This window comes from Rhinatrema bivittatum, chromosome 2 (assembly GCF_901001135.1).
Source record: "Rhinatrema bivittatum chromosome 2, aRhiBiv1.1, whole genome shotgun sequence".
Lineage (NCBI taxonomy): Eukaryota > Metazoa > Chordata > Amphibia > Gymnophiona > Rhinatrematidae > Rhinatrema > Rhinatrema bivittatum.
Window position 1 is genome coordinate 220,072,160 of NC_042616.1, and position 23,081 is coordinate 220,095,240.

Below are 23,081 nucleotides of genomic sequence, written 5' to 3' on the forward strand. Positions count from 1 at the left end.
CCCCTGGTCAGTTCTGCATATGGTTCAAGCTCCTCTTACTTGTCTACAAGTGTATTTTCTCTGCAGCTCCTCAGTATCTATCTTCACTTCTCTCCCTCTACAGCCTTCCTTGTGAGCTCTGTTCTTTGGACAACTCACTGTTATCTCTCTGTGCCTTTCTCCTTCACTGCCAGTTCCTGACTGCTCTCTACCCTGCTGCGCTGTAGGCCTGGAATAGATTCCCTGAGCTGCTGTGTCATGCTCCCTCTCTGGCCACCCTTTTTTAGGCTGTTTTTAACGCCTGACTACTTCTCAACAATAAATCACTTCCCGTTGACTCTTGTCTGTCACATATGTTTTTCTTGACTAGACTGTAAGCTCCATTGAGAAGGGACTCATGTGTATCTGTACAATGCTGTGTATGCCCAATAGCACTTTATAAGATAAATAGTAGTAGTAGTAGTAGTAGTTCTGTACATATACACCAGTTAAAGAGTGGATAAAATTCTTACCTAAAGGCTGTTGTATGAAAAAAAGAATATGTGAAGAAAAAAGTGCTTGAGAAAATCACACTGTATTATTGCAATATTGAAACGTGAGTTATAAGACCATCTGTTTTCATAAGACGATTTTTTAATATTCTGCCTTTCATGACACTTCAAAGCAGACTGCATTCAGGTGCTACAGGTGTTTCCCTGTCCCCAGAGGGCTCACAGTCTAAGGGCCAGATTTTCTCCCATTCTGTGTCTATGGGGAAAAGGCTTAGTAAACGAGGCCCTAAGTTTGTACCTGAGGCAATGGAGGGTGAAGTGACTTGGCGAAGGTCACAAGGAGTGGCAGCGGGATTTAAACTCTGGCTTCCCTTGTTCACAGCCTCCTGTTCTCAACACTAGGCTACTCCTCCCCTCAACATGTATACCTTTACGGCTTGAACCTCTGAAGAGGTTATTTTGTTAATTTGGTGTCATTTCTTGCATCTTTAAAGTATATTTTTGTGGGTATGTTTTGTGGGATTTTAAACTTACTGTGGCTCTAAACATACAATAGGCCCAGTGTCCTAAGCTGTTTTCTCATGGAAATGGCTTTGATAATGGCTTTCTTTATTAGTCTTCTGTGGGGACAGTGTCAAAAGCCTTATTTAAGACCTAAGTGTACCACATCCAGAGGGCACCCCAATTTAATTCTTTGGTGAGCCAGTCAAAGAAATTGATCAGATTTCCTTGACATGATTTGTCTCTGTAAAACCATACTTGCTTTATACTCCTGTAATCTGCTCAATTAAAGATACTCCATTGTCCTCCCCTTGGTAGTACCATCATTAATTTACCCACCCCAGGCATCATTCTAACTAGCCATGTTTTGTGAAGTGGGACGATATCTACCAGACTCCAGTCCTCTGAAGCTCCAATCCCCAAAGAGCGATTGAACAGAACCTCTCTGAGCAGCCTTCATAATCCTGAGATGTATCCCATCCAGCCCCATTACCTTGCTCCCGTTCAGTTTTGTTAGATTCATCTCCAGTTATAGAAGAGTGGGTTTTCGTGGGTTTTCATGGAATTATCTTTCTACCATTTTGCACTTCTGATGTTTATCTATTGTCCTTTACCAATCTGTTCTTCAGTGTACACTAAACTGAATAGAAGGATTTGTTCAGTACCTCTGTTTTTTTTTCTATCATCCTCCACATATTCTTCCTGTCCATCCCAGTCTTAAAATCATACTCCTGCACGTCTTCCTTTCACTAACATATCTAAAAAAAAAAGCCTTCTCACCTCACTGAATGGCTTTTGGTATTTTTTTTTCCTTTTTTGCCTTGGCTACTTTTCAGATTCAATCTGAGTTTCTAGATATTTATCCCTTTCTTCTTCCTGTGAGAACCCTTGTACCATTTTGAATGCTAATCTTTTTTGCCCTTAACTTTTCAACTATCTCTTTTGAAAACTATACTGATGTTTTTCTCTTACTTTTATTTACTTTCCTAATGTAAAATATCTATGCTCTTGCAATGATTCTATTTAATTTTGCCCACTGTTCTTGAATGTCAACTAGCTCTTCCTACCCTAACAGTATTTCCTTATAGTACTGCTCCAACTTTTAAAAAATTGGCACTCCTAAATTGTTCTGGATCCTATGTTCATGTGACCCATCTCTGCCTTTGCTTTTAGATTGATCTGGTGATCACTGGAGCTCAGATAACCACATAACATGATGTCAGAAATATATCCTCATGTATAAGTATTAGTTCCTGTATTTCCAATTCGTGAGGGGGTTCTATTGCCAATTGCCTGAGGAGTGCTCCTTGAAAGGCATCCGGATGCTAGATTCTGTTCTGCTTCTGTTTCGGTAAGTTTTATTTATCCTCTCTGTATCTCCTGCATTGTAGCAATGTTAATGTTATTCTTTATATAAAATGCTACTCCTCCCCCTTTTTGTCCATGTAGGATCTGTACTATTTTTCTAGGGCCATCTTTTCTGTCACACAAAGATGCAGACCATAATTTTGATTAGCTCTCTTAAGTTGAAAGTTATGTTTATTATACTTATTTCTCCTTTTGCTCCTCAGAACACATATAGGTATGCCTCTGGCAATGGGGTCCACCCATGTGGTTGGACCTATAGAAGTCCCATCTGTGTTCCAGCATTTCTCTTGACTTTGGGCTTCTCCTTCGCTTTCTGCTTGATCTTGCCAGATCCAACCACTACATCTGCACAGACATCTCTGCAAGTCCATGTCAGACTTGCGAAAATAAAGAAAAAGTCTATATAGAGACATCCTTAGGTCTCCACTAGATATCCCTAGCTTAGGCTTTGGGTAGGGAGTGAATTGAAAGAATACCATTCCTATCTAACATCTCCTTCAAAGATGCTCAGAGTGGTATCTCCCTCCTACATAACTGCAGGAGGGCGCAAAGTAATGTGTGGCATTTTGAGTTTGGGTTTTGGAGAAGGAGGAAAGTACCCTGCCTTTCCGCCAATAAGCAGAGATGAATTAGCCAAGAAATATGGGTGATGTGATCTGGCGGCACTGAACAGAATGCTCTGTCAGCTAGTAGAGCTTTCACTCTACTGAACATGTGCGGTAATTCCCACATTGGCGTTGCCTCGTGAGCCCCCTCAGTCTTTTTCACCAGCATAGACATGTATCTCTGCTATTTTTCAATAAAAAAAAAATCTGTACTTTTGTTTCTAAAAGTTGTCTCGCTGCTTCAGAAGCCTCAGAAGCACTTTAGAACTTACTTTTTCCTCACAATGTCCAGGAAGAAAAAATCCAGTCAGTGGATTCAAAGACTGTATGTGAGGCAGGAAAATGTCCGTAATCATTGGGCGCGAACTCTGTTACTGTTACATAGGACTGGATCACCAGGCCAATTGTTACAACTGTGGACAGATGTCCCCAAAAATTCAAAAATCAAAAGCCTGAAAAATGGAGGAACTATGCAAGTCTCTTAGAGTCGCAGTTGGTCCTCCTCCCATAGTGCAACTTTTCTGTCTTGCCAGGAACTGAGTTCAGCAGGAGCTCCACAAAAGTATTTCCTTTGTTAGTGGATCAGACAGAATGCTCAGCATCAAATAAGTGTCATGTGTTCAAAAAGAAAAGTAGAGCTGCTAGAGCAGCTGGTGCACAAAAATTGCCAATTCTCAGGTGCATTGGTGCCATCGATGCACAAGGCTCCAGCACCATCAAAGCAATCAACATCATTGGCACAAAAATCTTTGACCTACTCAGTGCTGCAAGTCCTGGTTACAAAACTCATCAATCCTCTATTCTGTCAGGACAGATTACTCTAGTATCAACTAATATGTTAATGTTTTCAAGACAACTCTATGCTGGCTTAAACAAGATTTTAATGGAAGCAGAGTGGGATATGATACCTCTGCTCCCATCAATGATTAGAACCCTTATGCCATCAAAATGAATGGAACAAGGACTAGGCAGTAGAAGAGGACCGAAAGGCTCATCTGCATAGTGTTCCCAGCTTCCCCGGGAGAGGATTCCAGGGGTCACAGCAAGCGATCACAAGGCAACACGCACATGCATTCCTGCATATGCCTAGTAGCTGACAGAGAGCTCAATTCGGTGCCACCAGATGACCCACCCACATATCAGGGCTAATTCATCCTGCTATCTACGGAAAACACAGTTTATGGTAAGCGAGCAAACTTTGTCTCCCATTTTCAGGCCCCCACAACCAGATACTGTACCTAGGGTAGGGCAGAGTCATCACTCAAACAGTTTGAAGGAGTTGTTCTGAGTTAAGCAAGAGGTTTTGAAAGAATTGTTTTTCGAAGTGGTTTGTGGATTCCTAGTCCTGCCTCTGGGAGGATTTTTCCCCTGCCTGGAGAGGGATCAGGGAACAAAAGATCTTTGGTTCCTATACTATAGCATGTCATTAGGTTCTCTCCTTCCTCTCCCCAGGGCCCCTCCTGAGTGCTCTTCCTCCTCACCCCCATGGCTGCTGTACATCCCATGACCTCTCTCCCTCCTGTGCCCTCCAATATGAACCTCTCCCTCCTCTACCCCTTCCCAATATGAACTCTTTCTCTCTAGTGCCCCTTCATTTCCCCTCTTCCTTCTGTGTCCAACCCATGGCCCTTTCCCAGCCCTTCTTAATTTCTCTCTCTCCTGACTACTTCTTGGCTTCTCTCTTCTCCACTCTACCAATGGCTTCTTTCCCCTGCAGAATCTGCCTCTTCCCAGCTCTTCATCTTTTGTGGTTCTTCCAAGGCAGGCCTGTTAGCAGCTGTAACAGCAGAGGAGGAAGCAGATCCAGTGTGGGGCCCAGAGCTGGCCTGCATGCTCTGGCTGGCCCTGCAGCAGCCTTATCCCCTCCTACTGCACAGGCTTCGGGTAACCACGGAGGCCCATGCAGGGGTGAGACCACTGCATGGCTTGTCAGGATGTGCGGGTCGGCTCTGATCCCCATGCTGGATTTGTTATCTGTTGAGCTCGGCTCAGCTGAGGATCTCTGCAGGCAGTAGCCATGAGTTTCCTGCCTGGGTTTTAGCAGCAGTAGAGTGCATATTACTGGCTTTTATCTTCTGCAGGTCATGGATACTTGGGTGGGCCTGATTCTAAAATAGGTGGGCCATGGCTCACCCATGGCTATGCCCCTGGTCTCTCCCCTTCTCCATGTTCTAGTCTGTAGCTGTATATTGCTTTTCTGTAGTTGTCTGTATCCACTTTCCCCTGCTCAAATTTATAACTCTCTCTTCCTCCTCCTCAGCCTACCTATAGCTGTTTCCTTAGGTACAGGTTAGGACTGGAAGAGGTCTGTCTCCCATTTCCCAGCTCCAGTTTGTAGTTGTTTGTCTCACCTGTCCCATCTCTCGTCTGTAGCTGTCTCTCACACCCTCTGCAGCAGTCTCTGTCCCTGAGGCTTCCTCTTCCAAAGAGTTCAGCAGTAATAAAAAAAAAAAAAAAAGCAGCACTGTTTCTCTAAGGATTTGAAGTTATATACCCTGGATTCCCAATGTTATTCCGTAAATTTTCACCACTGTAAATCATTTTAAATGCGGTTTGTTTTATCTATATTGATTGTAATTTGCCTTGAGGCCATTCTTGGTAAAATGTAGAATATCAAAAGTCTATAAATAAACTTGTTCTGCATTTTGAACTTTCTACCCGAGAGCTCCACTTTATACAACTGAGAAGAAGCAGGAATCTCTGGTACCCTACTAGGAGCCTGGCTTCTACCCCCTGAGCGACTCTCAGTCAGAGGAAGAGGCCTGAGACTGTGGCTAAATCCTGAGGTTTTAAGATGAAATGAGTAGTTGTCAGATGATAAACATGGAAGATTTGTAGCAGTAAAATTTATTTTTTGAAAACCCCACTCGAATGTCTAGCGAGATTATTGGATTAGAGAAGACTGGAGCAATTCAACTAAATGTGGGGCCGATGCAATAAAGTCGTGTAGAAAGCGGGTGCTGAACAGTCAGCACCTGCTCTCTTAACGCGCCCCAGGCACCCCCAAGGGGGGGCGCCATGCAATATTTAAATTAGGGGGTCGCGTTAGCAAGGAGGCGCATCCTTGCTAACACGAACCCAATCGGTTTTCGTGACTGCCGTCCGCCGGTCATGAAAACCGACGCCGAGTTTATCGGCGTCGGTTTTCCTTATCGGAGGACAGCCACGAAAACCGACGCTGATAAACCCAAACCTGCTCTGCCCCACTCTCAGGCAAACTGAAAGGGCTGAGGATGTTCACGTCAAAGCTGATTTTTAAAGCTTTTTATTGGCCGAAAACCCTGGGGAGTCTATGTGTGTTCCCCCCTCCTTGATCCAGACTATGAATTACCCCTATGCTTGGGGTGGGGAGTACCACATATTTACCAATATGATTTATCTTCGGGTTCGAAGCCTGAGTGGGGGATGAGACAGGGTCCTGGTCAATCCCAAAACCGAAATTCTGTGCCCTTCCCACACAACAAATTGTGGCACCACCGATCAGATAAAATCATCCCACCAGAACAAAACAGTAATTAATTAACACTTTTACTAATATTATATAAGTAGACAGTAAATCCAAACAAAACATCAAATAGGAAAAGTACAGTAGTGAAGTATAATATAAACTTGCAGTTTTATTTTAAATCAAGCAATGCAAAAATAACTCTGGGTATGGCCTGTTAGCCAGGACCACCAACATATTCCATATAGATATTAAAGAAAATAGGGAACACTAATAGAGAAAGTGGGGGGGGGGGGGGGGGGGAAGAGGCAATGAAGTACTCAACTTTCAAAAATTGTCTTTATTCATGAGTTCTCAAAAAAAAAAGGGGGGGGGAAACAGATCCACCCCAATGTCACACAAAGGGGCCGATAAGCAGAAGTCATTTAGATGAACAACTGAAAAGTTATCCGTTTAAATGGCAAAGCAGCAATATTTGAAGCTGTATTCAGAATTTAGCCATTTGCTTAGAATTTTGCCGTATAATTCAGGGATGATCCGAGGGCGGTTGTAAGGCGTTTTGGGGCAGACCAGAGTTAGTTGCATAAGTTATAACTCTGATATTGCGGCTCACTCTGGTCGTGCCGTAGGGCATATACATATCCGGCTAACTTTAAGATAGCTGGGTATATTCAGCGGCGCAGCCATGCTGTTGAATATCCCCATTAACTTAGCTGGATAGCTATATCCAGCTAACTTAACTAGCTGCTCCACAGCTGAATATCGGCCCCAAAATGTTGCGCCGGAGGTGGACCCTTGGCCCGAGGAGGGGTTGACGCTACCCGTAGGGCAAGCCCCACAGGTCCCCACCATCGGGAGGTGGAGCAGACTAGGAGACGGAGGACGACGGGAGCTTCGCCAATACCAGCCCACATTCCCCGCAGGTTGAGTCTTTGGGTGCTGGGGCCGGCTAGTCTTAGGCGGGCCTCCGTCAGATGACTCCCAGTGGATGTTTGCAGGTTGCCAGGGACCAGCAGAGGTATCGGAGAGACCGAAGCAGGTCCAGACGAGGTGGGGATCCAGAGACTCAGGTGCCAAGGATGTGCCAGGAACAGGAACAGGTGACGCCTGGGAAGTAGAAGGCCAGAGCCTGAGAGGGCCAAGTCCAGGGAGATACTGAAGGCGTAGTCGAGAACAGGCTGGAGTCGGGGCAGGCAGCAGAGCTAGTCAAGGTGTGGAGTTCCAACAAAGCAAGGGTCAAAGCCAGAAGTCAGTCCTAAGTGTAGTTCCAATGAAGCAAAGGTCAAAGCCAGAAGTCAGTCCTGAGCATGGTTCAAACATAGCAGGGGTCAAAGCCAAACGTCAGTCCTGAGATTGGTCCAAACGTAGCAAGGGTAAAAGCCAGAGATCAGTCCAAGCAAGGCTAGGTAGGAGCCAGGAACAGAGTCAGGAACTGGGACCAGGAATAAAGTCAGGAACAGGAACCAGGAATGAAGTTAGGAACTGGAACAAGCAGCGAGCACATGACAAGCGTGGAGACCTGTTGCCTTAAGTAGCAGGGCCCGATTATGTCATCTTCTGGGGCTGCTGGTTAGATTCCCACCATGGCCCCTTTAAATGCCTGCAAGGCGCGTGCACCAAGGAGAGGCAGGATGCTGGATGGCAGTGTCTCTCTCCGCGGCACACGTGGGGAGACCCGCCGGGAGCCGGGGAGGTCTGCAGAGGAGACAGGAATGGCTGAGGATGCAAAGGGGGTGCAGGAGCGCAGATGGCTGCCTACTGCCACCAGTGAGGATGGGACGGGTCCAGGAGCTGGGCGCTGGAGGTAAGTGGGCCCAGTTGCGGGCCTGCCGCAGGCAGGACATGCAACACAAAATTGTGTGAAAAAAAAACCAATCAGGAAAATGAAGAAGTCCCTCTTGATGGTGTAGGTGGCTAGGTGACAAACCAAATAGATGAGCATGCAGTGTGTAGAAGGTCTCTCTCTGCTGGGTAACTTCCTAAATAGAAAGTTGGCCTGGTTTCAGACTCTTACAGAAAGACCACAGTCTATCAGTTTCTCTTTCCCAGCACTATCTCATGTAGCTGTACCTGCCAGCTAGGGTTTAATCTTAACTTCGGCTGAAAGGCTGAAGCAGTTAAGATGAGATACTAAATTTGTGACAAAATGTAAGGAAATAAACCTTCTCCTTCGTCTGCTAAGATACTCTCTGTACAAAGTTTAGATTACTTAACATGGTCTCTTAGGAAGTTGATCCAGTTATGTGCTTCTGGGCCTGAATATCTCTGGAAAGGAATTCTCTTAGTCTCTCAGCTCCTGGCTCCTCTGTCCCTTGTTGGGATTTTACATGTAGCTCGGCTATGAAGCAAGAACAGTTGTCTGACTGTCTATTTCCTCACAGTGCAGACTTCTGTTTCTGTCTCTTAATAATTCGTTTTTCAGGAGAAGAACTGATTACAGGGCTGCCAGCTGTACTCCTTTCTTCCTGGCTCTAACTCCTGGCCATCCCCACCCCACACATACAGAGAGAGCCAGCCAAATTTGCCCCTTTTCTTCCTTAAATGTTATCCCAGCATTCCTTTGGCTTCTTTCTCTGCTGGCTATGTAATGATATTCTCTGGGCAGGCTAAATAGTACAGCCCTTTTCCCAACTTGTTAACACTGTGTGTGCTGGATGCTGGTTCTTGCAGAACATTTGTCATTCATAGAACACACTGTGGTTTTGATGTACTTTTATATTCCTTGACGTTGGCTCTTGCAGTCTCTGCAAGGTTGAAAAATCCTTTTTGGCAGGTCCAAAACACATCAGTCAGCTCGGTACACATTGTAAGGCTTCAACACATGATAAGCTCATGAGGGAAGGAACCTGGTTTATAGTAGCCTGCTACATGTATGTAAAAGAGCACACAAAACCTCATTTCACACATGCTTTTACCTGTGGTTGACAGAAGCATTCCAGGGAGAGGTGTTCCTAAGTCTACATGCAGAAAGTTACACCTGCTCAGAAAAAAAGGTGCAACCTTCCTCGTCTATGTACATGCAGATACCGGGACAACCTGCAGATTTTCAAAGTAGACCTTTGCTCATAAGTCTGCTTTGAAAATTCAGGCTAAAGTCTATGGGTAGTTATAAAATTACTTTTTAAGGTACAGTCAAATAAAATGTAATGTGGCCCTGGCCCAATTCTGATCCACATGTCACTAATATTTTCATCCCTTAACATCTACCTGAGCTATGTATATCCTCTGCCCACAGAAGGTAATGCGTTGTATTGCTTTCAGTGTTAGATGGTGCAATATGGGATGTGCATATTTTAAACCTGGGTGATAACATATGGTGACATCTAGTGGAGAAAAAAGTGAGACTTGCAGAGAGCGTGGGCTCATTTTTTTCTCAACTTTTTCTTCCAGCCCATTTTTCCCTGCCTTTTTCCAGCAACTGTTTGTTTTTTGCTGTTTGGTGCAGAAACCAGTGGAGACAATTTTCCACTGAAGAAGTAGGGACAAGACTTTACTCCTAGGCTTAAAGACTAACTTAATTTAGGAAGAAACCCCTTGGAAGAATGTTAGGGACTCCCACCAAAAAGAACAGCCTGTCTGTCATTTATCTTAACTTCTGAACTGGAATAAATGATGTATTTATTGCTTGTGAACTATGCAGGAAGTTTGACGTGATGGAATTCCCCCAAATTTTGAGGAGTTTGTAGTGCTGCTAAACTGGTTATTTTGCTAATGGCTGTTTGTTGTAATTCTTGCTGTGGAAGCCTGTGAACTATTCAAATAGCCCTAGATTGTGTTTAATAAAATTTGGCTTATTAGAATCACTCACCTATTTGTGGATGAATTCATTTCTCATGCATTGGATTCAATTGAGGCAGAGGAAGCCCAGGACCTGTTGTGTGTCTGAAGAAGCAGCCATTTTATTTAAGGCAAAGTCTACTGAAGCCACAGAGGGGAAGTTAAGTGAGAAGGATCAGTAACAAGAGGCCCCTGGAACCTGTTCCATCTGCCATTTTGGAACAGGCATGGCAAGATAAATCAAAACATATGCTCTCTTGGGTTGGCACCTATAGCTGGACAATCTTTCTAACCAATAAGGAACAATTTAGCAGTTTCTAGCACTGTCTCACTTTAAGCATTTGTATCACTCTTTTTTGCATTTCACCTGGTTTTTTTTAGCACAGATTTTCATCTTTACTCAGGATTTTCTGTTTAGCATGGTTTTGTAATCACAGTCATTAGCTTACTGCATCCCACACCATGTTTCTTAGCGTGTGAGTAAAAATAATCCACAAAACAATATCACAGATTGTAACACTGGTTTGATTACATCACCTCCAGGGTAAGCAGAACTCAAACGTTCCCAGGTATACTACCATGGGGGTCCTTCCAGCTGTAGGGCTTGGTGCGGCTATACTGTTCACAACAGTCTTCTTCGGTCCTTACTGCTTGTCACTGAATGCAGCTATACAGAGAGCTAACCTTCACCCAGCTTTGTACTGAAGACAGGTTTGTTTCTCAACTTTTAACATGTATTAACAGGGAACAGGAACTGGAAAATGTACAACTTACTGGATGATGACAGAATTAAGAACAGAGGACTCAGAGTCTTTGAGCTGTTGTAAGTTATTTTGCTGAATTACTATGTAAAAAACTCATATTTTCTGAAGGATTTGGAGAAATAGACAGATGAGACTGTGTTGCAGACACAAGATGGAGAGTCTTCTCATACAGGAGAGAAATTTCCTAGCATATCTAGTGGCTTGTTCAATCAGCGCACAGGTTGCATAAATCAAAGTGAATGTGAATGCAGGTATTCTCTGCAAGTAGCAGCAGATACATAAAATAGGTCCGGCGACGTGCGGAAAGCCCCAGGACGCATCTAAGTCCCAGGGCTTTACTAACGGGGCTGTCTGGGGTGGGGCCGGGCCGGGTCAGAGGCCCCCGGCACAGTGGCCATTTACTGCTATGTCGGAGGATCGCATGCCTGCGCGCGCATGTTATAAAATCGGGCGTACATGTGTGCGTGCCGGGTAGCGCACGCACATGTACGCCCACGCTATTTTTGAAAATCTACCCCTTAATGCGGGGTTTTAGTTGCTAGGAGGAGACGAGGCTGGTAACCAACTTTAGTGTGCATTGCTAATAGCATGCACTATTAGAAAATAACATACACAGAAAAAAAAAATTATATGAAAAAACCTCACCAACAAAATGAAAGTAGAAACTGACATGAAAAAACAAATTCCTGTGTATCCTCGCTTGTTGGGGAACACCTGGACTGAGACACAGGCAGCCACCATCAAAACGGATACCTGAGGCTCATTGCCGGCATACACCTGCCACAACATCTTCCTTATTGCTTCTAAGATAATGATTGAGGTATGGTTGATATCTGTCAACTGGATATGCAGCATAGCCCACCTGTACCATGCTGATCTGCCAGCACTAGAGCTGCTGCCTGCCTCTGCCTCAGCCAGTTGCCACCAGTGTGCATAAGAGAAAGGTAGGCATATGTAGTGTTCTGGCTAGTCTAGATATCACTAGTGGAATGGATGCTACTTCTCTTCCTCTTGGCCAGCTACGCCTGCATGGGAGCTCTGTACTGAGTGTACAGTGCAGGACAAACTGTCTACTGAACGTCCAGGAGGGAACTTTGTAATTGGGATTAACAGGTGCAGCAATTGTCTACATAACAAGTTCTCTACAGTGGTTGATCATCCAGAACAATCAATTCCCTGTTGTTCTGTGTCACCACATTTAAGAACATAAAAATTGCCTTACTGGGACAGTCCGAGTGTCCCATCAAGCCAGTATCCTGTTTCTAACAGTGGCCAATCCAGGTTACAAGTACCTGGTAAGTACCCAAATTTTAAATAGATCCATGCTACTGATGCCGGCAATAAGCAGTGGCTATTCCTTAAGTCAACATAATTAATAGCAGTTTATGGACTTCTCCTCCAGGAACTTATCCAAACCTCTTTTAAACTCAGTTACACTAACTGCCTTAACTATACCCTCTGGCAATGAATTCCAGAGCTTAATTGTGCATTGAGTGAAAAAGAGTTTTTTTCCAATTTGTTTTAAATGTGCTACTTGCTAACTTTATGGAGTGCCCCCTAGTACTAGTATTATCTGAAAGAGTAAATAACCGATTCACATCTACCCATTCTAGACATCTCATGATTTTAAACACCTCTATCATATCCCCTCTCAGCCGTCTCTTCTCCAAGCTGAAAAGTCCTAACCTCTTTAGTCTTTCCTCATAGGGGAGCTGTTCCATTCCCCTTATCATTTTGGTCACTCTTCTCTGTACCTTCACCAGTTCAATTGTATCTTTTTTGAGATGCGGTGACCAGAATTGCACACATTATTCAAGATGAGGTCTCACCATAAATCGATACAGAGACATTATGACAATCTCTGTTTTATTGACCATTCCCTTCCTAATAATTCCTAGCATTCTGTTTGCTTTTTTGACCAATGCAGCACACTGAGCTGACGATTTCAATGTATTGTCCACTATGATATCTAGATCTTTTTCCTGGGGGGGGGGGGGGGGAACTATAATATGGAACCCAACATTGATTGTGTAACTACAGCATGGGTTATTTTTCCTTCTATGCATCACTTGTCCACATTCAATTTCATCTGCCATTCGGTCACCCAATCTTCCAGTCTTGCAAGTTCCTCTTGCAATTTATCACAATCCACTTGTGATTTAACTACTGTGAATAATTTTGTGTCATCTGCAAATTTGATCATCTTACTTGTCATATCCCTTTCCAGATCATTTATAAATATATTTAAAAAGCACCGGTCCAAATACAGATTGCTGAGGAACTCCACTGTTTAACTGTTTAACATCGCCATTTTAGTTTTATTAGAAGCCTCTCATGAGGGACTTTGTCAAATGCCTTCTGAAAATGTTTATGTTTATTATTTCTTGATTAATCACAATTAATTACAGATGTAAAACAAAGTTATGTACAATTAAAATAAGCATGACTAACAATAATAACTTATAAAACATAATAAAATATATAAAACAAATGAAATAAATAATAAAATAAAAACAACAATCTAAAAAATAAAATAAAACAAAATACGATAAAATATGGCCCTTTAATTCCTCGCTCATCTAACGGTCCAACCATCACCCTCACAGGTTTCCTGCTTTGATATATTTCTTTAAAGTTTTTATTATGAGTTGTTCCTCTGCGGCCAAATTCTTTTCAAATTCTCTCTTAGCCTGTCTTATCAACTTTTTACATTTAATTTGCCAATGCTTATGCTTTTTCCTATTTTCTTCAAATAGATCCTTCTTCCATTTTTTGAAGGAAATTCTTTTGGCTAAATTAGCCTTTTTCTCGTCACCTTTCAACCATGCTGGCAATCATTTAGCCTTCCTTTCTTAATGCATGGAATACATCTGGACTACGCTTCTAAATGGTATTTGTAAACAATGTCCATGCCTGTTGTACAGTCTTAACCATTGTAGCTGCACCTTTCAGTTTTTTTCTATTTTCCTCATTTTATCAAAGTCTCCCTTTTGAAAGTTTAGAGCTAGAGCTGAAGATTAATTCAAATTTGATCATGTAATGATCACTATTGCCAAGCGGCCCCACCACCACTACCTCTCTCACCAAATCCCGTGCTCCATTGAGAATTAGATCTAAAATAGCTCCCTCTCTCATTAGTTCCTGAACCAATTGCTCCATGAAGCTATCATTTATTCCATCTAGGAACTTTCTCTCTCTAGCATATCCTGATGTTACATTTACCCAATCAATTTTGGGATAATTGAAATCTCCCATTACTACTGCCTTGCCAAATTGGATAGCTTCCCTAATTTTTTCTTAGCATTTCATCATCTGTCTCATCATTTTGGCCAGGCGGATGGTAGTATACTTCTGTCGCTATGCTCTTCCCCAACACACATGTGATTTCTACCCCTAAAGATTCTATTGTGCATTTAGTCTCTTGCCGGATATTTATCCTGTTGGACTTTATGACATCCTTGACATAAAGCACCTCCCACATACACACACAAAATTGATGCTCCCTATCATTGCAATATAATTTGTGCCCTGGTCCTCTTTCCACCAGGTCTCTGAGATGCCAATTATGTCTATCTCATCATTCACTGCTATACACTCTAACTCTCCCATCTTACTACTTAGACTTAAGGCATTGGCATACAGACATTTCAAAGTGTGTTTGGCATTTGAATTAACAACTGCTTATCAATTGACAGGGATAATTTGGAATCCTTTAACTCAGGTGATTCTTTATTTTGATAGTATCTGCCTCTTCTACAGGACAGCGATGTGGTAAAACACCCTATGTTCTCCATGGTGATTTGCTACTGATGTGAGGTTGTAAGATGCTTGCCTATAACCTCTAAGGATGAAAGGGCCATGAGAATCAACTTGGGAGACAGACTTCCCCCTTTTTTCTGGCTTTTGTGCTGCTGCTACTTTGAGTGGTAGATGGGGTTCCCAGGGGTTAGTACCAATGGCCTTACCTGAAACCAACACTAATGGGTGGTTTTTTTTAAACAATGTTTTATGCCACAGTTTGTAAAATGGCCCAGAGTATCTTTCCTCTACTGATACTCACCCAGATTGTACCTAGGGCCCTGGTAGCTTGTCCTCCTCCCCACTGGTTGAATCCCAGTTCCTCAGTGGCTAACTGTGTGTAATTTGTGAAGAAGAGTGAGAGGTCTGGGACATTGAGATTAGCACTGGAGACTGTGTGACCCCTACATTCTGGCTCTAAACCAAAGAAGGGGTTACATAAAAAATCAACCATGCCAATCAAAAGAATCAATATTTCAAATCAGCTGACAAATAGAATAACATCGAATAATTAAAAACACATATAAAAATGTTTTAAAAATTACCAAAAATTAAAAACAATATTTCAAAACAGCAGACACATGAAATAACATCCAGTAATTAAAACTAAGAAGGATTAAAAAAAAATCCCTCACTCTCCATACCTGGGAACTTTAGATTTCCAGTCACCCTGAGATTGTCATAAATTGGAGGGGGCACACAAATTTGTTATCCTCTCTCTTTCATATAAACAATCTCTAACACACACATGTTCATTCTCTCACACAGAGCTCATCTTCAACACACACAAACATATTCATGCTCACATTTTGGCTCTCTCTCACACACACATAAACCTTATCTTTCACACACACACACATGCACACCCAAAAGGACATACACACACACATGCTCTCTTTCTTTCTCTCTCTCTCTCTCTCACATACAAACACACACACACACACACTCTCTCTTTCTCTCACTCCCACATAAACACAGGCTTTTTCTCTCTCACACATACATACAAAATCTTTTGTTTCTCTCATTCTCACACAAATACAGGCTCTTTATCACACATAAACACAGACAAAGGCTCTCTCTCTCTCATATACACACTCTCAAACAAATACAGGTTTACTCACACAAATAGGTTCACTCTTTCTCATACAAACACAAAGGCTGTCACACAAGCTTACTCAGGGCCTCTTCTTAAGCCACTGGCTGGAAAGGAAATGCTGCTGACCTGCAGGACATCTTCCTCGGCCTCCGACTGCAGGGAAAAGCCAGCGGTCCTGCAGTGCTTCTTCCTCAAATACCAACTGCTGGGGAAATGCTGGCAGCCTCACAGGACCTCTTCTTTTTCTCCACCAGTAGCTGGAGACTCGAGGCACCAAGAAGGAGACCCTGGCATGAGCCCTGAGCACCCAATGGTCATGATGCTCTTGATTAGTACAGATACAGAAGGCAATGGTAGGAACAGAAGTGAGAGGTTGAGTAAAGGCATTGGGGGGGGAGGGGGGGGTCTTGGTTTAAGGATGGCAACGTGTTTGCTGATCTACCTATAATGGCAGAAGATCTAAGAGGGAAAACCAACAATACCAATTATATCCTGCAGGAAGCCAAACTTGAATTACTGAGAGCTGGGATGTATCTGCCATGTTATAGGCTGGTTATTTAAGTATAATTAGGTCCTAACTGAAAGACACTGAATCATATAGTCTTAACAGAACCAGTGAACTTCTTTATTATTTCCCAGGGCACCCTCTGGTGACCCATGACCTTTAAAAATAACTTTATTAACACAGCCTATAACTGAACATTACATACGCTAAACTGCAAGAGATTATACTCCACAATATCACAGTGGGCAGACTGGGTGGGTTAATTGATCCTTTTCTGCCATCATTTATTATGTTCCCTTTCCAAACTCCTGCCCACAATGACAGAGTCACCGATGTTTCCCCTGTCACAATGGAAAGACAACAAAGTTGTTTAAGGCAATCAGCACTGACCAATGACCACCCTGTTTATTCCAAGCTCACAAAAATAACCCTGTATCTCAACTGTGTTATTAAATGAAAAAAACCAAACCTTCTGTAAAAGGAAGGAAGGAGAAACTGGAATGAGACTCAGTAACTAACCCTTGTAATGCAGGTAAGTAAAAGAAACACTTTTGCATAATTTACAGTCACTCTAAGACAGTAAGATATTAAGAAAATTAACATGGCATTTTATTTTTCCATGAACTCTTCTCACTTCCATCTGAAAAGAATTTCAGGCAAGAAGTCATATAAACATCACTTTTTACCAATAACTTTTACAGGCAAAATTTCTGTCCCTGCTAAGTCTCCTTTTGTCTTCACAGTTAACCTCTGCTATTTTAAGTCAGAAGAACATGCCCTTCACAGGTGAATTTCACAGAAATGATGATTTAAAGAATTACTGCTTGCACTCTGTTAGAACCGAAGTTAAATCTGGTCAGAATTATTTAAATGTCTTTTAGTGAGCTCAAGTGACACAAGGAAGGAACTGAAGTCCCATGGTGTATCTGAAGAGCAGGTGTGATGAAATTCCCTGAAGACTGTCTATACTGGACAGAACTGGGCCTCAGGGCTGACTCTCTCAGCCCTTCTCGACTCATAACAAATGTTACTAAATATTCTTAACCTCTCATAAGACAAAACCTGTTTTTCTCTAATCATAAGAGTTCTTCCAAAATAGGTTCCCTATTATGCTGTAAGCATGGCTGGTATAGGCGCGCTCATTTTAATGTGGCGATAAAGTGAATAAAATTAAAAAATGAAGAGTACTTCCTAACAGAAGGATTACAGCTCATTTCATAAGTATTACAACTTTGTTAATAGTTACTAGCAAATATTTCTTACTGCTAATTGGGCGCTGATACATCAGCAGACACTTCTGTGACATTACAAGCCTGTTACTGCATTCATCAAAACTCACAACTGCTTTTCTCTGCCATGCAAATGCCTTCTCTGCAAAATTTCAAGGGTTCTGGAATCTTCCTCCTTTTCTCACCTGAGCTAGGGCTATTCTGTAAGGGTCATGAAACAAGGTTCACTGAACACTCTTTTCACTTTTAACAGAAACGTCGCTGTATTTTCTTACACAGATCAGCGCCATCTGCATATACCAGAATATGGTGAGATGCACACACACACACACACACACACAAAATATCAAAATGTATTTAAAGTTGTCTCATTGGCTAACACATACTCTAAAAATGCAGTCTGTGTTCTGATTGATAATTGCTCCAGCATGAATTCCAAGCTTTTTTTTTTTCTCTAAAGCTGCTATCATCTGGCTGACAATAAAGCTCTAGCTAGCTTTCCACTTTCTGCAGGGTGCACATCTCCCTACACTCAATAGCCTCAGGAAAACAGAACAAAGACTTGGAGGATGAAGTGCCCTGTTCCTCTCTGACCTAAGAGTAAAACAGATCCAATTGAAAGTGCCATAAACATCCAAATTAAAAAATGTGAATAAGATAAATAAATAAATAAATAAATAAATAAATAAATACGTATAAAACACCCACCCACAAAGATAAACATATATTTTTGAGTCACTGGCCCACACTATATTACTATATATTATTGGAGAGAAAATAAAGTTAAAATCTAGTGATCTACATTTAACCAATCTTCAATAGGTTAGTGTCTTTGGAATCTTGGCAAGCCGATCAAAACTCGTCTTTCAAGAAAAGGGCACTTCTAGGGCACTCTGTGACTCTGGAGGTGCGTAGTGATAGAGGAACTTCACCCACTATCTGATTTCCAGGGTCTTCCACATCTCCTCCCCCCTCAACACACACACACACACACACACACACACACACACGCACACAAACACACACATGCATGCACACACACACACACACACACACAAACAAACACTCCCCAATTCTGTGTATGGGTGCCCAAATCCTAAATCCAGCCCTGGAAAAGATAGTTATGATTTGAACCCTAGGTGGAACCTGGATGAGCAAAAGGGTAAATCTCTATGCCTGTGTCTCTACTGTCAAAGCAGAAACAGAGTTGGAAATATTATTAAAGCTGCTCCTAGGAAATAAATATCCTGATTAACTGGTTTCTGATATCAACTATAGCACAGAAAAACTGCAGATATTTATTTATTTAAGAATCAAATTTGCCAAAATAATATTTTTTGCTGTTTAAATATTTCATTTATTTATTTAGATTTATATTCCGCTTTTCGCACATTCAGGTACTGTAGGTATTATAAATATATAACAGCATAAAATATTTTCACATACTTCCCTTGTAAATTCTGTGGAAAACTTGTTCAATAGTCTACTACCTGGCTAAGATTTTTTAGAAATGTTGCAGTTCTGCATAAAATTTGTGTGCCACCTCCTGCTCTTTGTATACTCCTCCTTGTTCGCCCTCCCTGTTCATTGTAATTTCTACCTTTAAAGTTACATTGTAAACCGGTATGATGTGTGCATACTAATACCGGTATATAAAAGTTTTTAAATAAATAAATAAATAGAAGTGATTATGTTCCAGAGAAGTAAATGAACCCCAGAGAAGTGATTAAGCACCAGAGAAATGAAAAGGTTCCATTCACAGAATGAGGCTTCTTTAATAAAACTCATTATATTCACCTACCTGGTAGTATAGAAATTTCAGCAGTTTATGGGACTTGATCTGAAAAACATTTACCAAAGCTAATGTAGAAAGAAACAACATTGCAGACTACTTGTCCCCTGCTACACACCTCCATAATTGATCTTGATTTTGGGACGCCACTTCAAATTGAATTTAAAGAATTAAAAAACGCTGTAGGCCCAACTCAGTACAAATGCAATTGTTTTATTATGAAAGTAATAGGTCATGTATCCTATTATTTAGAGAAAAGTAAGCCCCCTCCTCTTCCCCTGATCACAAGCCAATCTGTATTACATAAGAACATATACACCCTCCTAATTCTCTTCACGATGGTTTCCAAGTTCAGGCTCTCTCTTGTGCCAGACTGTAATGTAAACTCTTGCTTATTGTCCTCCTTCGTTTAGTTCACATCATGATTAATTTAACTTGGGTCTAATCTAGATTTGAAATCAGATCGTGAGAGGTGACACCCCCTGACTCTTCCTCATAAAGAACACACACAGCTGCTGTCTGTCAATCAGTTCTCTGGAATAGATTTTGCCGTTCATTGTGTTTACTTCAATCTAAATTTGTAAGCAACATTTTTCATTCCAGTGTTCTGCCGCTAAGCTCCTTATGCGATTTATCTTGCCCTCGTGTCACAGCTCATTGATGGTCAGGCTTACTTTGCAGTATTTGAAGGAATTTTTGTTGCCAAAAGAAAAAGATAGTTAACACATTGATTTGATATAATGACAAAAGTTTGTTGAGTGGTATAGTAAAATGTGAAAGTACAAAGCATGGCAGAGTAAAACTCCTTCCATCCTGATACTTTCTGTCAGAAAGATGAGTGGCACAGCCCTTGGCACGAGACATTGTGCAAACAAGCAGCAGTGGGAAGTTGTAGCATTGGCAGAACCTTGCAGGCCTTATAGATGGCAGGTTATATTGTCGTCATGTTCTGCTCTTGATGCTTCTCCTGTTGAAGATGACTTGTCCATGTTCAAAGCATATGGCACCTGCGTATTCAGGTACAGGCTTATGGAGCCCCTGAAAATAAAATGTGCCAGCAATAAAAACAATAAAATAAAATCTTTCCAAATGCTGAAAAGGTTCCACAGATTAAGACCACACACCGTTTGAAAAGTTTTGAGTCGTGAGGCGTGCATTTGCTCATGTGTTTATTTATTTGAGCCCTTTTGAACAATAACTGTGGTGATACATCAATTTGACATTCACTACTAAGGTAATTTAATATTTCATTCACTTAGCTTGAAGATACTTAGAAAGAAAAGCTGTGCAGCGGACAAATGCTGCCCTCTTTACAACTTTAGACATCATGCCTCACCACACTCAGGGCAATAAAAAAAATGAGAATATTATGCAAGCTTTGACACCTTCTGTGGCTACAGAATGCTCTCTGTAAAGGTCCCTCAGTGAAAAGGCACATGACATTAGGAGAATCGGGAAAGCAGCCCTTTAGTGTGTACAGTGGCTTGTGATTACACAGCTTTCCACTATTTCCATGGCACTCTCGCAGGCCTGTTACATTGGGTTTTAGCATGGTACATGAACAGACTGCAATGGTTTAGATTTGGATAAAGGTTTTCATTTTTTCTTTTTATCCTGGCAGTTTTCTCCTTTTGATTTCCAGCTCAGTAGGAACCAGGATTGGCATCTGGCACTATGAGCCTTCTTTCACAACTTCTTGGGGATTTGTTCTTCCTGTTTTATATCTCCTCCTATCAGAGACATTGCTGGATTACCTAAAAGATCAAGGCCACAGGTCCCTAAACCCTCCCCTCCCCCCTCTGACATTTTAATAATTTAATTAGCTCAATAGCGATCAGCAGCTTCCTCCCCCTGACCCCAAACAATCCTGCATAAACACATAACTAGATATCACACTTTTAAATATATTAAATTTTAAATGATCTCTATTCTACGTTCCCATGCAGCTGTCATCAGGGAGTCACCTTATATGACCTGGACAGGAAAACCATCCAGTTAGTTCGATCCCAGTTGGGGTCCCATAGCTCTCTCCATACCCGCCTCTTAACTTTTTCCATATGGAGATGGGACACCCCTGCTCAAAACGCAGGAGGCACCGCTACAAACATTTTGCTCCATTGTCACAAAGTGCTGGGCATGCATGTCGGTGGCATCTCTAGACAGACGGACTTTCTATGCAATAAAGAAACCCCTGGCCAGTTTCAACCTTTCTAGTAAAACAACCACTAAAATTACTCGAGAACATTAATCAATAAAATTCTTCTCTATGGGAGGGCAGTCTGCAGTCTGTACAGGATAGGACCAAATCCCAATATAAACCCTGCACCTCAAATTCTACAATACCCTGCGTTCATATAAGCTCTTTCAATAAAGGATACTGCCCCTTACCACTCACCATAGAAAAATACTATTCAAACGCTGGTGTCACTATTAGAAAAACTATACAGAAATTACATGCTAGTAGAACACCTCACCTTGATCACCCATGCACAACACAAAAGACCCTTACCAAATACAGAATAAAGGGACCATAAAGAATAACTGGAAACATGCAAAGCAAAAACTGAACTGGAAACCACAAGAAGCAGACTGTAGAGCAACAATGGAATAAAACAGAAACATCACCATTCCTCAGTAAACATCAAATATAATCAAGAAATATAAAACATCAACCATATCAATAAAAAGAATACATATTTCAAATTAGCTGACAAATAGAATAGCATCCAATAATTAAAAACACATATAAAATTATTTTAAAAATTACCAAATACCAAAAACATTTCAAAACAGCAAACACATCAAATATCACCCAATAATTAAAACTAAGAAGGATTTTAAAAAATACCCCCTTCTCCATACCCGAGAACTTTAGATTTTAATTGGATTTAGAATCCAATGACCTGAGATTGTTATTGGAGGGGAGCAAACAAACTTTATCCTCTTTCTGTCATATACACAGTCTCTAATACACACATGTTTATTCTCTCAAACACAGTCCATCTCTGTTTTACACCCAAATACTCACACATACACACCGGTTCTCTTTCATACATATACAAACCAGCTCTTCCACACAATCATGCACACACATAGGCCCCCTTCTCACACACACATACACACACACACTTTCTCTCACACAAACACTCAAAACACACACACTCACAAACCCACATTCTCTCACTCTCACACAAACTTGTTATCTCACACACACACACACACACACACATATATATATATACACACTCTCTTTCTATCACTCTCACACAGGCTCGCTCTCACACCAACACAGACACAGGTTCTCTTTCACACACACGCACTCACTCTCACACAAACACGGGCTCTCTCACACAAAAACAAATTCTCTCTTTCTCTTACTCTCATACAAACACATAGGCTATCACACAAGCTCACTCATGGCCTCTCCCTCTCTTCTTCGGCTGCTGGCTGGTGAAGAAATGCCAGCAGATTGCTGGGCTTCTTCCTTGGCCACTGACTGCAGGGGAAATGCCTGCATCCCCCAGGACCTCTATTTTGTCTCCACCGACAGCCAAAGACTCAGCGCACTGAGAAAGAGATTCAGGGCATAAGCCTCCTGTGCACAGTGCTAATGACAGCCCTGCCTCCTGGCTTACTTTACTCCAGTCATTGCAGAAATGGCTCCTACCCTAAAGTGCAATCTTGGGTCCTTTTCCGGCCACCAGGTCTCGCCATTGCAAGACGACTCTGAG

The 23,081-nt window shown here is 41.9% G+C and overlaps 1 long non-coding RNA gene across 4 annotated transcripts in view; it reads left to right on the top strand.

Moving 5' to 3' along the window:
* Positions 1-23,081, top strand: part of LOC115084386 — a 62,862-nt gene that overhangs the window by 18,358 nt on the left and 21,423 nt on the right. For 2 of the 4 annotated variants that reach the window (XR_003854538.1, XR_003854537.1), the window contains exons 2-3: positions 2,145-2,322; positions 17,073-17,115. This is a non-coding gene — a long non-coding RNA (uncharacterized LOC115084386). Of the gene's footprint in view, positions 1-2,144; positions 2,323-10,910; positions 10,990-17,072; positions 17,116-23,081 lie in introns of all 4 variants that reach the window. The other 2 variants (XR_003854540.1, XR_003854539.1) reach the window with 2 other exon arrangements.